This window comes from Somniosus microcephalus, chromosome 4, assembly GCF_052327205.1.
Source record: "Somniosus microcephalus isolate GS21.2 chromosome 4, FLI_Smic_1.0, whole genome shotgun sequence".
Classification (NCBI taxonomy): domain Eukaryota; kingdom Metazoa; phylum Chordata; class Chondrichthyes; order Squaliformes; family Somniosidae; genus Somniosus; species Somniosus microcephalus.
In genome coordinates this window covers 97,479,434-97,491,572 of record NC_140990.1, presented here as the reverse complement: position 1 = coordinate 97,491,572, position 12,139 = coordinate 97,479,434, and the positions used below count along the sequence as shown (strand labels likewise).

The 12,139-nt window shown below is 60.2% G+C and overlaps 1 protein-coding gene across 1 annotated transcript in view; it reads right to left on the bottom strand.

The window, feature by feature from the left end:
• The window catches only part of rnf31 (ring finger protein 31), a 132,190-nt gene that overhangs the window by 108,588 nt on the left and 11,463 nt on the right, over window positions 1-12,139 (bottom strand).

Here is a 12,139-nt window from a genome sequence, read left to right as displayed (position 1 = left end):
ACGCTCCCCCCTCACTCCCAACCCAGTCTAATCCCACTCTCCCTCCCCACACAGTCTAATCCCACACTCCCCCTCATTCCCCACCCAGTCTAATCCCCCTCTCCCCCTCATTCCCACCCAGTCTAATCCCACTCTCCCCCTCACTCCCCACCCAGTCTAACCCCACTCCCCCCTCACTCCCCACCCAGTCTAATCCCACTCTCCCCCTCACTCCCCACCCAGTCTAATCCCACTCTCCCCCTCATTCCACACCCAGTCTAATCCCACTCTCCCCTCACTCCCCACCCAGTCTAATCCCACTCTCCCCCTCACTCCCCACCCAGTCTAATCCCACTCTCCCCCTCACTCCCCAACCAGTCTAATCCCACTCTCCACCTCACTCCCGACCCAGTCTAATCCCCCTCTCCGCCTCACTTCCCACCCAGTCTACTCCCACTTTCCCCCTCACTCCCCAAATTCTAATCCCATTTTCCCCCTCACTCCCCACCCAGTCTAATCCCACTCTCCCCCTCCCTCCCCAACCAGTCTAATCCCACTCTCCCCCTCACTCACTCCCCAACCAGTCTAATCCCACTCTCCCCTCACTCCCCACGTAGTCTAATCCCACTCTCCCCCTCATTCCACACCCAGTCTAATCCCACTCTCCCCTCACTCCCCACCCAGTCTAATCCCACTCTCCCCCTCACTCCCCACCCAGTCTAATCCCACTCTCCCCCTCACTCCCCAACCAGTCTAATCCCACTCTCCACCTCACTCCCGACCCAGTCTAATCCCCCTCTCCGCCTCACTTCCCACCCAGTCTACTCCCACTCTCCCCCTCACTCCCCAAATTCTAATCCCATTTTCCCCCTCACTCCCCACCCAGTCTAATCCCACTCTCCCCCTCCCTCCCCAACCAGTCTAATCCCACTCTCCCCCTCACTCACTCCCCAACCAGTCTAATCCCACTCTCCCCTCACTCCCCACGTAGTCTAATCCCACTCTCCCCCTCACTCCCCACAGTCTAATCCCACTCTCCCCCTCACTCCCCACCAAGTCTAATCCCACTCTCCTCCTCACTCCCCACCCTGTCTAATCCCATTCTCCCCCTCACTCACTCCCCACCCAGTCGAATCCCACTCTCCCCCTCACTCCCCACCCAGTCCAATCCCACTCTCCCCCTCACTCCCCACCCAGTCTAATCCCACATTCCCCCTCACTCCCCACCCAGTCAATCCCACTCTCCCCCTCACTCCCCACAGTCTAATCCCATTTTCCCCCTTACTCCCCACCCAGTCTAATCTCACTCTCCCCCTCACTCCCCACTCTAATCCCACTTCCCCCTCACTCCACAACCAGTCTAATCCCACTCTCCCCACTCCCCACCCAGTCTAATTCCACTCGCCCCTCGCTCCCCACCCAGTCTAATCCCACTCTCCCCCTCACTCCCCATCCAGTCTAACCCCACTCTCCCCCCTCACTCCCCACACAGTCTAACCCCACTCTCCCCCTCACTCCCCACCCAGTCTAATCCCACTCTCCCCCTCACTCCCCACCCAGTCTAATCCCACATTCCCCCTCACTCCCCACCCAGTCTAATCCCACTCTCCCCCTCACTCATTCCCCACCCAGTCTAATCCCACTCTCCCCCTCACTCCCCACCCAGTCTAATCCCACTCTCCACCTCACTCCCGACCCAGTCCAATAACACTCTCCCCATCACTCCCCACCCAGTCTAATCCCACTCTCCCCCTCACTCCCCACCCAGTCTAATCCCACTCTCCCCTCACTCCCCATCCAGTCTAATCCCACTCTCCCCCTCACTCACTTCCCACCCAGTCTAATCCCACTCTCCCCCTCACTCCCCACCCAGTCTAATCCCACTCTCCCCCTCACTCCCCACCCAGTCTAATCCCACTCTCCCCCTCACTCCCCACCCAGTCTAATCCCACTCTCCCCCTCACTCCTCACCCAGTCTAATCCCACTCTCCCCCTCCTGTCTAATCCCACTCTCCCCCTCACTCACTCCCCACCCAGTCTAATCCCACTCTCCCCCTCACTCACTCCCCACCCAGTCTAATCCCACTCTCCCCCTCACTCACTCCCCACCCAGTCGAATCCCACTCTCCCCCTCACCCCACAACTTCTAATCCCACTCTCCCCCTCACTCACTCCCCACCCAGTCTAATCCTACTCTCCCCCTCACTCCCCACCCAGTCAAATCCCACTCTCCCCCTCACTCCCCACCCAGTCTATTCCCGCTCTCCCCCTCACTCCCCACCCAGTCTAATCCCACTCTCCCCCTCACTCCCCACCCAGTCTAATCCCACTCTCCTACTTAGTCTAATCCCACTCTCCCCCACACTCCCCACCCAGTCTAATCCCACTCTTCCCCTCACTCCCCACCCAGTCTAATCCCACTCTTCCCCTCACTCCTCACCCAGTCTAATCCCACTCTCCCCCTCACTCCCCACCCAGTCTAATCCCACTCTCCCCCTCACTGCCCACCCAGTCTAATCCCACTCTCCCCCTCACTCCCCACCCAGTCTAATCCCACTCTCCCCCTCACTCCTCACCCAGTCTAATCCCACTCTCCCCCTCACTCCCCACCCTGTCTTATCCCACTCACCCCTCTCTCACTCCCCACCCAGTCTAATCCCACTCTCCCCCTCACTCACTCCCCACCCAGTCCAATCCCACTCTCCCCCTCACTCATTCCCCATCCAGTCTAATCCCACTCTCCCCCTCACTCACTCCCCACCCAGTCTAATCCCACTCTCCCCCTCACTCCCCACCCAGTCTAATCCCACTCTCCCCCTCACTCCCCACCCAGTCTAATCCCACTCTCGCCCTGAATCCCCACCCAGTCTAATCCCACTCTCCCCCTCACTCCTCACCCAGTCTAATCCCACTCTCCCCCTCACTCACTCCCCACCCAGTCTAATCCCACTCTCCCCCTCACTCACTCCCCACCCAGTCTAATCCCACTCTCCCCCTCACTCACTCCCCACCCAGTCTAATCCCACTCTCCCCCTCACCCCACACCTTCTAATCCCACTCTCCCCCTCACTCACTCCCCACCCAGTCTAATCCCACTCTCCCCCTCACTCCCCACCCAGTCTAATCCTACTCTCCCCCTCACACCCCACCCAGTCAAATCCCACTCTCCCCCTCACTCCCCATCCAGTCTAATCCCACTCTCCCCCTCAGTCACTCCCCACCCAGTCTCATCCCACTCTCCCCCCTCACCCAGTCTAATCCCACTCTCCCCCTCACTCCCCACACAGTCTAATCCCACTCTCACCGTCACTCCCCACCCAGTCTAATCCCACTCTCGCCCTCGCTCCCCACCCAGTCTATTCCCACTCTTCCCCTCGCTCCCCACCCAGTCGAATACCACTCTCCCCCTTACTCCCCACCCAGTCTAATCCCACTCTCCCCCTCACTCCCCACCAGGTCGAATCCCACGCTCCCCCCTCACTCCCAACCCAGTCTAATCCCACTCTCCCTCCCCACACAGTCTAATCCCACACTCCCCCTCATTCCCCACCCAGTCTAATCCCCCTCTCCCCCTCATTCCCACCCAGTCTAATCCCACTCTCCCCCTCACTCCCCACCCAGTCTAACCCCACTCCCCCCTCACTCCCCACCCAGTCTAATCCCACTCTCCCCCTCACTCCCCACCCAGTCTAATCCCACTCTCCCCCTCATTCCACACCCAGTCTAATCCCACTCTCCCCTCACTCCCCACCCAGTCTAATCCCACTCTCCCCCTCACTCCCCACCCAGTCTAATCCCACTCTCCCCCTCACTCCCCAACCAGTCTAATCCCACTCTCCACCTCACTCCCGACCCAGTCTAATCCCCCTCTCCGCCTCACTTCCCACCCAGTCTACTCCCACTTTCCCCCTCACTCCCCAAATTCTAATCCCATTTTCCCCCTCACTCCCCACCCAGTCTAATCCCACTCTCCCCCTCCCTCCCCAACCAGTCTAATCCCACTCTCCCCCTCACTCACTCCCCAACCAGTCTAATCCCACTCTCCCCTCACTCCCCACGTAGTCTAATCCCACTCTCCCCCTCACTCCCCACAGTCTAATCCCACTCTCCCCCTCACTCCCCACCCAGTCTAATCCCACTCTCCTCCTCACTCCCCACCCTGTCTAATCCCATTCTCCCCCTCACTCACTCCCCACCCAGTCGAATCCCACTCTCCCCCTCACTCCCCACCCAGTCCAATCCCACTCTCCCCCTCACTCCCCACCCAGTCTAATCCCACATTCCCCCTCACTCCCCACCCAGTCAATCCCACTCTCCCCCTCACTCCCCACAGTCTAATCCCATTTTCCCCCTTACTCCCCACCCAGTCTAATCTCACTCTCCCCCTCACTCCCCACTCTAATCCCACTTCCCCCTCACTCCACAACCAGTCTAATCCCACTCTCCCCACTCCCCACCCAGTCTAATTCCACTCGCCCCTCGCTCCCCACCCAGTCTAATCCCACTCTCCCCCTCACTCCCCATCCAGTCTAACCCCACTCTCCCCCCTCACTCCCCACACAGTCTAACCCCACTCTCCCCCTCACTCCCCACCCAGTCTAATCCCACTCTCCCCCTCACTCCCCACCCAGTCTAATCCCACATTCCCCCTCACTCCCCACCCAGTCTAATCCCACTCTCCCCCTCACTCATTCCCCACCCAGTCTAATCCCACTCTCCCCCTCACTCCCCACCCAGTCTAATCCCACTCTCCACCTCACTCCCCACCCAGTCTAATCCCACTCTCCCCTCACTCCCCATCCAGTCTAATCCCACTCTCCCCCTCACTCACTTCCCACCCAGTCTAATCCCACTCTCCCCCTCACTCCCCACCCAGTCTAATCCCACTCTCCCCCTCACTCCCCACCCAGTCTAATCCCACTCTCCCCCTCACTCCCCACCCAGTCTAATCCCACTCTCCCCCTCACTCCTCACCCAGTCTAATCCCACTCTCCCCCTCCTGTCTAATCCCACTCTCCCCCTCACTCACTCCCCACCCAGTCTAATCCCACTCTCCCCCTCACTCACTCCCCACCCAGTCGAATCCCACTCTCCCCCCTCACCCCACAACTTCTAATCCCACTCTCCCCCTCACTCACTCCCCACCCAGTCTAATCCCACTCTCCCCCTCACTCCCCACCCAGTCTAATCCTACTCTCCCCCTCACTCCCCACCCAGTCAAATCCCACTCTCCCCCTCACTCCCCACCCAGTCTATTCCCGCTCTCCCCCTCACTCCCCACCCAGTCTAATCCCACTCTCCCTCTCACTCCCCACCCAGTCTAATCCCACTCTCCTACTTAGTCTAATCCCACTCTCCCCCACACTCCCCACCCAGTCTAATCCCACTCTTCCCCTCACTCCCCACCCAGTCTAATCCCACTCTTCCCCTCACTCCCCACCCAGTCGAATCCCACTCTCCCACTCACTCCCCACCCAGTCCAATCCCACTCTCCCCCTCACACCCCACCCAGTCTAACCCCACTCTCCTCCTCATTCCACACCCAGTCTAATCCCACTCTCCCCTCACTCCCCACCCAGTCAAATCCCACTCTCCCCTCACTCCCCACCCAGTCTAATCCCACTCTCCCCCTCACTCCCCACCCAGTCTAATCCCACACTCCCCCTCACTCCCCACCCAGTCTAATCCCACTCTCCCCCTCACTCACTCCCCACCCAGTCTAATCCCACTCTCCCCCTCACACCCCACCCAGTCTAATCCCACTCTCCCCTCATTCCGCACCCAGTCTAATCCCCCTCTCCCCCTCATTCCCACCCAGTCTAATGCCACTCTCCCCCTCACTCCCCACCCAGTCTAACCCCACTCTCCCCCTCACTCCCCACCCAGTCTAATCCCACTCTCCCCCTCACTCCCCACCCAGTCTAACCCCACTCTCCCCCTCACTCCCCACCCAGTCTAATCCCACTCTCCTCCTCACTCCCAACCCAGTCTAATCCCACTCTCCTCCTCATTCCACACCAAGTCTAATCCCACTCTCCCCTCACTCCCCACCCAGTCTAATCCCACTCTCCCCTCACTCCCCACCCAGTCTAATCTCACTCTCCCCCCTCGCTCCCCACCCAGTCTATTCCCACTCTTCCCCTCGCTCCTCACCCAGTCTATTCCCACTCTTCCCCTCATTCCCCACCCAGTCTAATACCACTCTCCCCCTCACTCCCCACCCAGTCTAATCCCACTCTCCCCCTCTTTCCCCACCAGGTCTAATCCCACTCTCCCGCTCACTCCCCACCCAGTCTAATCCCCCTCTCCCTCTCATTCCCCACCCAGTCTAATCCCCCTCTCCCCCTCATTCCCACCCAGTCTAATCCCACTCTCCCCCTCACTCCCCACCCAGTCTAACCCCACTCTCCCCCTCACTCCCCACCCAGTCTAACCCCACTCCCTCCCTCACTCCTCACCCAGTCTAATCCCACTCTCCCCCTCACTCCCCACCCAGTCTAATCCCACTCTCCCCCTCACTCCCCAAATTCTAATCCCTTTTTCCCCCTCACTCCCCACCCAGTCTAATCTCACTCTCCACTCACTCCCCACCTAGTCTAATCCCACTCTCCCCCTCACTCCCCATAGTCTAATCCACTTCCCCCTCACTCCCCAACCAGTCTAATCTCACTCTCCACTCACTCCCCACCTAGTCTAATCCCACTCTCCCCCTCACTCCCCATAGTCTAATCCCACTCTCCCCGACTCCCCCACCCAGTCTAATCCCACTCTCTTCCTCACTCCCACGCAGTCTAATCCCACTCTCCCCCTCACTCCCCACCCAGTCTAATCCCAGTCTCCCCCTCACTCCCCACCCTGTCTAATCCCACTCTCCCCCTCACTCACTCCCCACCCAGTCGAATCCCACTCTCCCCCTCACTCCCACCCAGTCCAATCCCACTCTCCCCCTCACTCCCCACCCAGTCTAATCCCACATTCCCCCTCCACTCCCCACCCAGTCTAATCCCACTCTCCCCCTCACTCATTCCCCACCCTGTCTAATCCCACTCTCCCCCCAATCACTCCCCACCCAGTCTAATCCCACTCTCCCCCTCACTCACTCCCCACCCAGTCTAATCCCCCCTCCCCCTCGCTCCCCACCCAGTCTACTCCCACTCTCCCCCTTACTCCCCACAGTCTAATCCCATTTTCCCCCTCACTCCCCACCCAGTCTAATCTCACTCTCCCCCTCACTCCCCAGTCTAATCCCACTTCCCCCTCACTCTTCACTCCGTCTAATTCCACTCTCCCCTCACTCCCCACCCAGTCTAATTCCACTCTCCCCCCTCACTCCCCACCCAGTCTAATCCCACTCTCCCCCTCACTCCCCACCCAGTCTAATCCCACTCTCCCCCCGCCACTCCCCACCCAGTATAATCCCACTCTCCCCCCTCACTCCCCACCCAGTCTAATCCCACACTCACCCTCACTCCCCACCCAGTCTAATCCCACTCTCCCTCTCACTCCCCACCCAGTCTATTCCCACTCTCCCCCTCACTCCCCACCCAGTCTAATCCCACACTCCCCCTCACTCCCCACCCAGTCTAATCCCACTCTCCCCCTCACTCACTCCCCACCGAGTCTAATCCCACTCTCCCCCTCACTCCCCACCGAGTCTAATCCCACTCTCCCCCTCACTCACTCCCCACCCAGTCTATTCCCACTCTCCCCCTCACTCCCCACCCAGTCGAATCCCACTCTCCCCCTCACTCCCCACCAGGTCTAATCCCACTCTCCCCCTCACTCCCCACCCAGTCTAATCCCACTCTTCCCCCTCACTCCCCACCCAGTCTAATCCCACTCTCCCCCTCATTCCCCACCCAGTCTAATCCCACTCTCCCCCTCACTCCCCACCCAGTCTAATCCCACTCTTCCCCCTCACTCCCCACCCAGTCTAATCCCACTCTCCCTCTCACTCCCCACCCAGTCTAATCCCACTCTCCCCCTCACTCCCCACCCAGTCTAATCCCACTCTCCACCTCACACCCCACCCAGTCTAATCCCACTCTCCCCTCATTCCGCACCCAGTCTAATCCCCCTCGCCCCCTCATTCCCACCCAGTCTAATCCCACTCTCCCCCTCACTCCCCACCTAGTCTAACCCCACTCTCCCCCTCACTCCCCACCCAGTCTAATCCCACTCTCCCCCTCACTCCCCACCCAGTCTAACCCCACTCTCCCCCTCACTCCCCACCCAGTCTAATCCCACTCTCCCCCTCATTCCCCACCCAGTCTAATCCCACTCTCCCCTCACTCCCCACCCAGTCTAATCCCACTCTCCCCCTCACTCCCCACCCAGTCTAATCCCACTCTCCCCTCACTCCCCACCCAGTCGAATCCCACTCTCCCCCTCACTCCCCACCCAGTCTAATCCCACTCTCCCCTCACTCCCCACCCAGTCTAATCCCAATCTCCCCCTCACTCCCCACCCAGTCTCATCTCACACTCCCCCCTCACTCCCCACAGTCTAATCCCACTCTCCCCCTCATTCCCCACCCAGTCTAATTCCACTCTCCCCTCACTCCCCACCCAGTCTAATCCCACTCTCCCCCTCATTTCATACCCAGTCTAATCCCACTCTCCCCCTCACTCCCCACCCAGTCTATTCCCAGTCTCCCCCTCACTCCCCACCCAGTCTAATCCCACTCTCCCCCTCACTCCCCACCCAGTCTAATCCCACTCTCCCCCTCATTTCACACCCAGTCTAATCCCACTCTCCCCCTCATTCCCCACCCAGTCTAATCCCACTCTCCCCCTCACTCCCCACCCAGTCTAATCCCACTCTCCCCCTCACTCCCCACCCAGTCTAATCCCACTCTCCCCTCACTCCCCACCCAGTCTAATCCCACTCTCCCCCTCACTCCCCACCCAGTCTAATCCCACTCTCCCTCTCACTCCCCACCCAGTCTATTCCCACTCTCCCCCTCACTCCCCACCCAGTCTAATCCCACACTCCCCCTCACTCCCCACCCAGTCTAATCCCACTCTCCCCCTCACTCACTCCCCACCGAGTCTAATCCCACTCTCCCCCTCACTCCCCACCGAGTCTAATCCCACTCTCCCCCTCACTCACTCCCCACCCAGTCTATTCCCACTCTCCCCCTCACTCCCCACCCAGTCGAATCCCACTCTCCCCCTCACTCCCCACCAGGTCTAATCCCACTCTCCCCCTCACTCCCCACCCAGTCTAATCCCACTCTTCCCCCTCACTCCCCACCCAGTCTAATCCCACTCTCCCCCTCATTCCCCACCCAGTCTAATCCCACTCTCCCCCTCACTCCCCACCCAGTCTAATCCCACTCTTCCCCCTCACTCCCCACCCAGTCTAATCCCACTCTCCCTCTCACTCCCCACCCAGTCTAATCCCACTCTCCCCCTCACTCCCCACCCAGTCTAATCCCACTCTCCTCCTCACACCCCACCCAGTCTAATCCCACTCTCCCCTCATTCCGCACCCAGTCTAATCCCCCTCGCCCCCTCATTCCCACCCAGTCTAATCCCACTCTCCCCCTCACTCCCCACCTAGTCTAACCCCACTCTCCCCCTCACTCCCCACCCAGTCTAATCCCACTCTCCCCCTCACTCCCCACCCAGTCTAACCCCACTCTCCCCCTCACTCCCCACCCAGTCTAATCCCACTCTCCCCCTCATTCCCCACCCAGTCTAATCCCACTCTCCCCTCACACCCCACCCAGTCTAATCCCACTCTCCCCCTCACTCCCCACCCAGTCTAATCCCACTCTCCCCTCACTCCCCACCCAGTCGAATCCCACTCTCCCCCTCACTCCCCACCCAGTCTAATCCCACTCTCCCCTCACTCCCCACCCAGTCTAATCCCAATCTCCCCCTCACTCCCCACCCAGTCTCATCTCACACTCCCCCCTCACTCCCCACAGTCTAATCCCACTCTCCCCCTCACTCCCCACCCAGTCTAATTCCACTCTCCCCTCACTCCCCACCCAGTCTAATCCCACTCTCCCCCTCATTTCACACCCAGTCTAATCCCACTCTCCCCCTCACTCCCCACCCAGTCTATTCCCAGTCTCCCCCTCACTCCCCACCCAGTCTAATCCCACTCTCCCCCTCACTCCCCACCCAGTCTAATCCCACTCTCCCCCTCATTTCACACCCAGTCTAATCCCACTCTCCCCCTCATTCCCCACCCAGTCTAATCCCACTCTCCCCCTCACTCCCCACCCAGTCTAATCCCACTCTCCCCCTCACTCCCCACCCAGTCTAATCCCACTCTCCCCTCACTCCCCACCCAGTCTAATCCAACTCTCCCCCTCACTCCCCACCCAGTCTAATCCCACTCTCCCCCTCACTCCCCACCAGGTCTAATCCCACTCTCCCCCTCACTCCCCACCCAGTCTAATCCCACTCTCCCCTCACTCCCCACCCAGTCTAATCCCACTCTCCCCCTCACTCCCCACCCAGTCTAATCCCACTCTCCCCCTCACTCCCCACCCAGTCTAATCCCACTCTCCCCCTCACTCCCCACCCAGTCTAATCCCACTCTCCAACTCACTCCCCACCCAGTCTAATCCCCCTCTCCCCCTCACTCCCCACCCAGTCTACTCCCACTCTCCCCCTCACTCCCCACCCAGTCTAATCCCACTCTCCCCCTCACTCCCCACAGTCTAATCCTATTTTCCCCCTCACTCCCCACCCAGTCTAATCTCACTCTCCCCCTCACTCCCCAGTCTCATCCCCCTCTCTCCCCACCCAGTCTAATCCCACTCTCCCCTCACTCCCCACCCAGTCTAATCCCACTCTCCTCCTCACTCCCCACGGTCTAATCTCACTCTCCCCCTCACTCCCCACCCAGTCTATTCCCACTCTTCCCCTCGCTCCCCACCCAGTCTAATCCCACTCTCGCCCTCGCTCCCCACCCAGTCTATTCCCACTCTTCCCCTCGCTCCCCACCCAGTCTAATCCCACTCTCCCCCTCACTCCCCACCCTGTCTAATCCCACTCTCCCCCTCACTCACTCCCCACCCAGTCTAAACCCACTCTGCCCCTCACTCTCCACCCAGTCTAATCCCACATTCCCCCTCACTCCCCACCCAGTCTAATCCCACTCTCCCCCTCACTCATTCCCCACCCAGTCAAATCCCACTCTCCCCCTCACTCACTCCCCACCCAGTCTAATCCCACTCTCCCCCCTCACCCAGTCTAATCCCACTCTCCCCCTCACTCCCCACACAGTCTAATCCCACTCTCACCGTCACTCCCCACCCAGTCTAATCCCACTCTCGCCCTCGCTCCCCACCCAGTCTATTCCCACTCTTCCCCTCGCTCCCCACCCAGTCGAATACCACTCTCCCCCTCACTCCCCACCCAGTCTAATCCCACTCTCCCCCTCACTCCCCACCAGGTCGAATCCCACGCTCCCCCCTCACTCCCAACCCAGTCTAATCCCACTCTCCCTCCCCACACAGTCTAATCCCACACTCCCCCTCATTCCCCACCCAGTCTAATCCCCCTCTCCCCCTCATTCCCACCCAGTCTAATCCCACTCTCCCCCTCACTCCCCACCCAGTCTAATCCCACACTCCCCCTCACTCCCCACCCAGTCTAATCCCACTCTCCCCCTCACTCACTCCCCACCGAGTCTAATCCCACTCTCCCCCTCACTCCCCACCGAGTCTAATCCCACTCTCCCCCTCACTCACTCCCCACCCAGTCTATTCCCACTCTCCCCCTCACTCCCCACCCAGTCGAATCCCACTCTCCCCCTCACTCCCCACCAGGTCTAATCCCACTCTCCCCCTCACTCCCCACCCAGTCTAATCCCACTCTTCCCCCTCACTCCCCACCCAGTCTAATCCCACTCTCCCCCTCATTCCCCACCCAGTCTAATCCCACTCTCCCCCTCACTCCCCACCCAGTCTAATCCCACTCTTCCCCCTCACTCCCCACCCAGTCTAATCCCACTCTCCCTCTCACTCCCCACCCAGTCTAATCCCACTCTCCCCCTCACTCCCCACCCAGTCTAATCCCACTCTCCTCCTCACACCCCACCCAGTCTAATCCCACTCTCCCCTCATTCCGCACCCAGTCTAATCCCCCTCGCCCCCTCATTCCCACCCAGTCTAATCCCACTCTCCCCCTCACTCCCC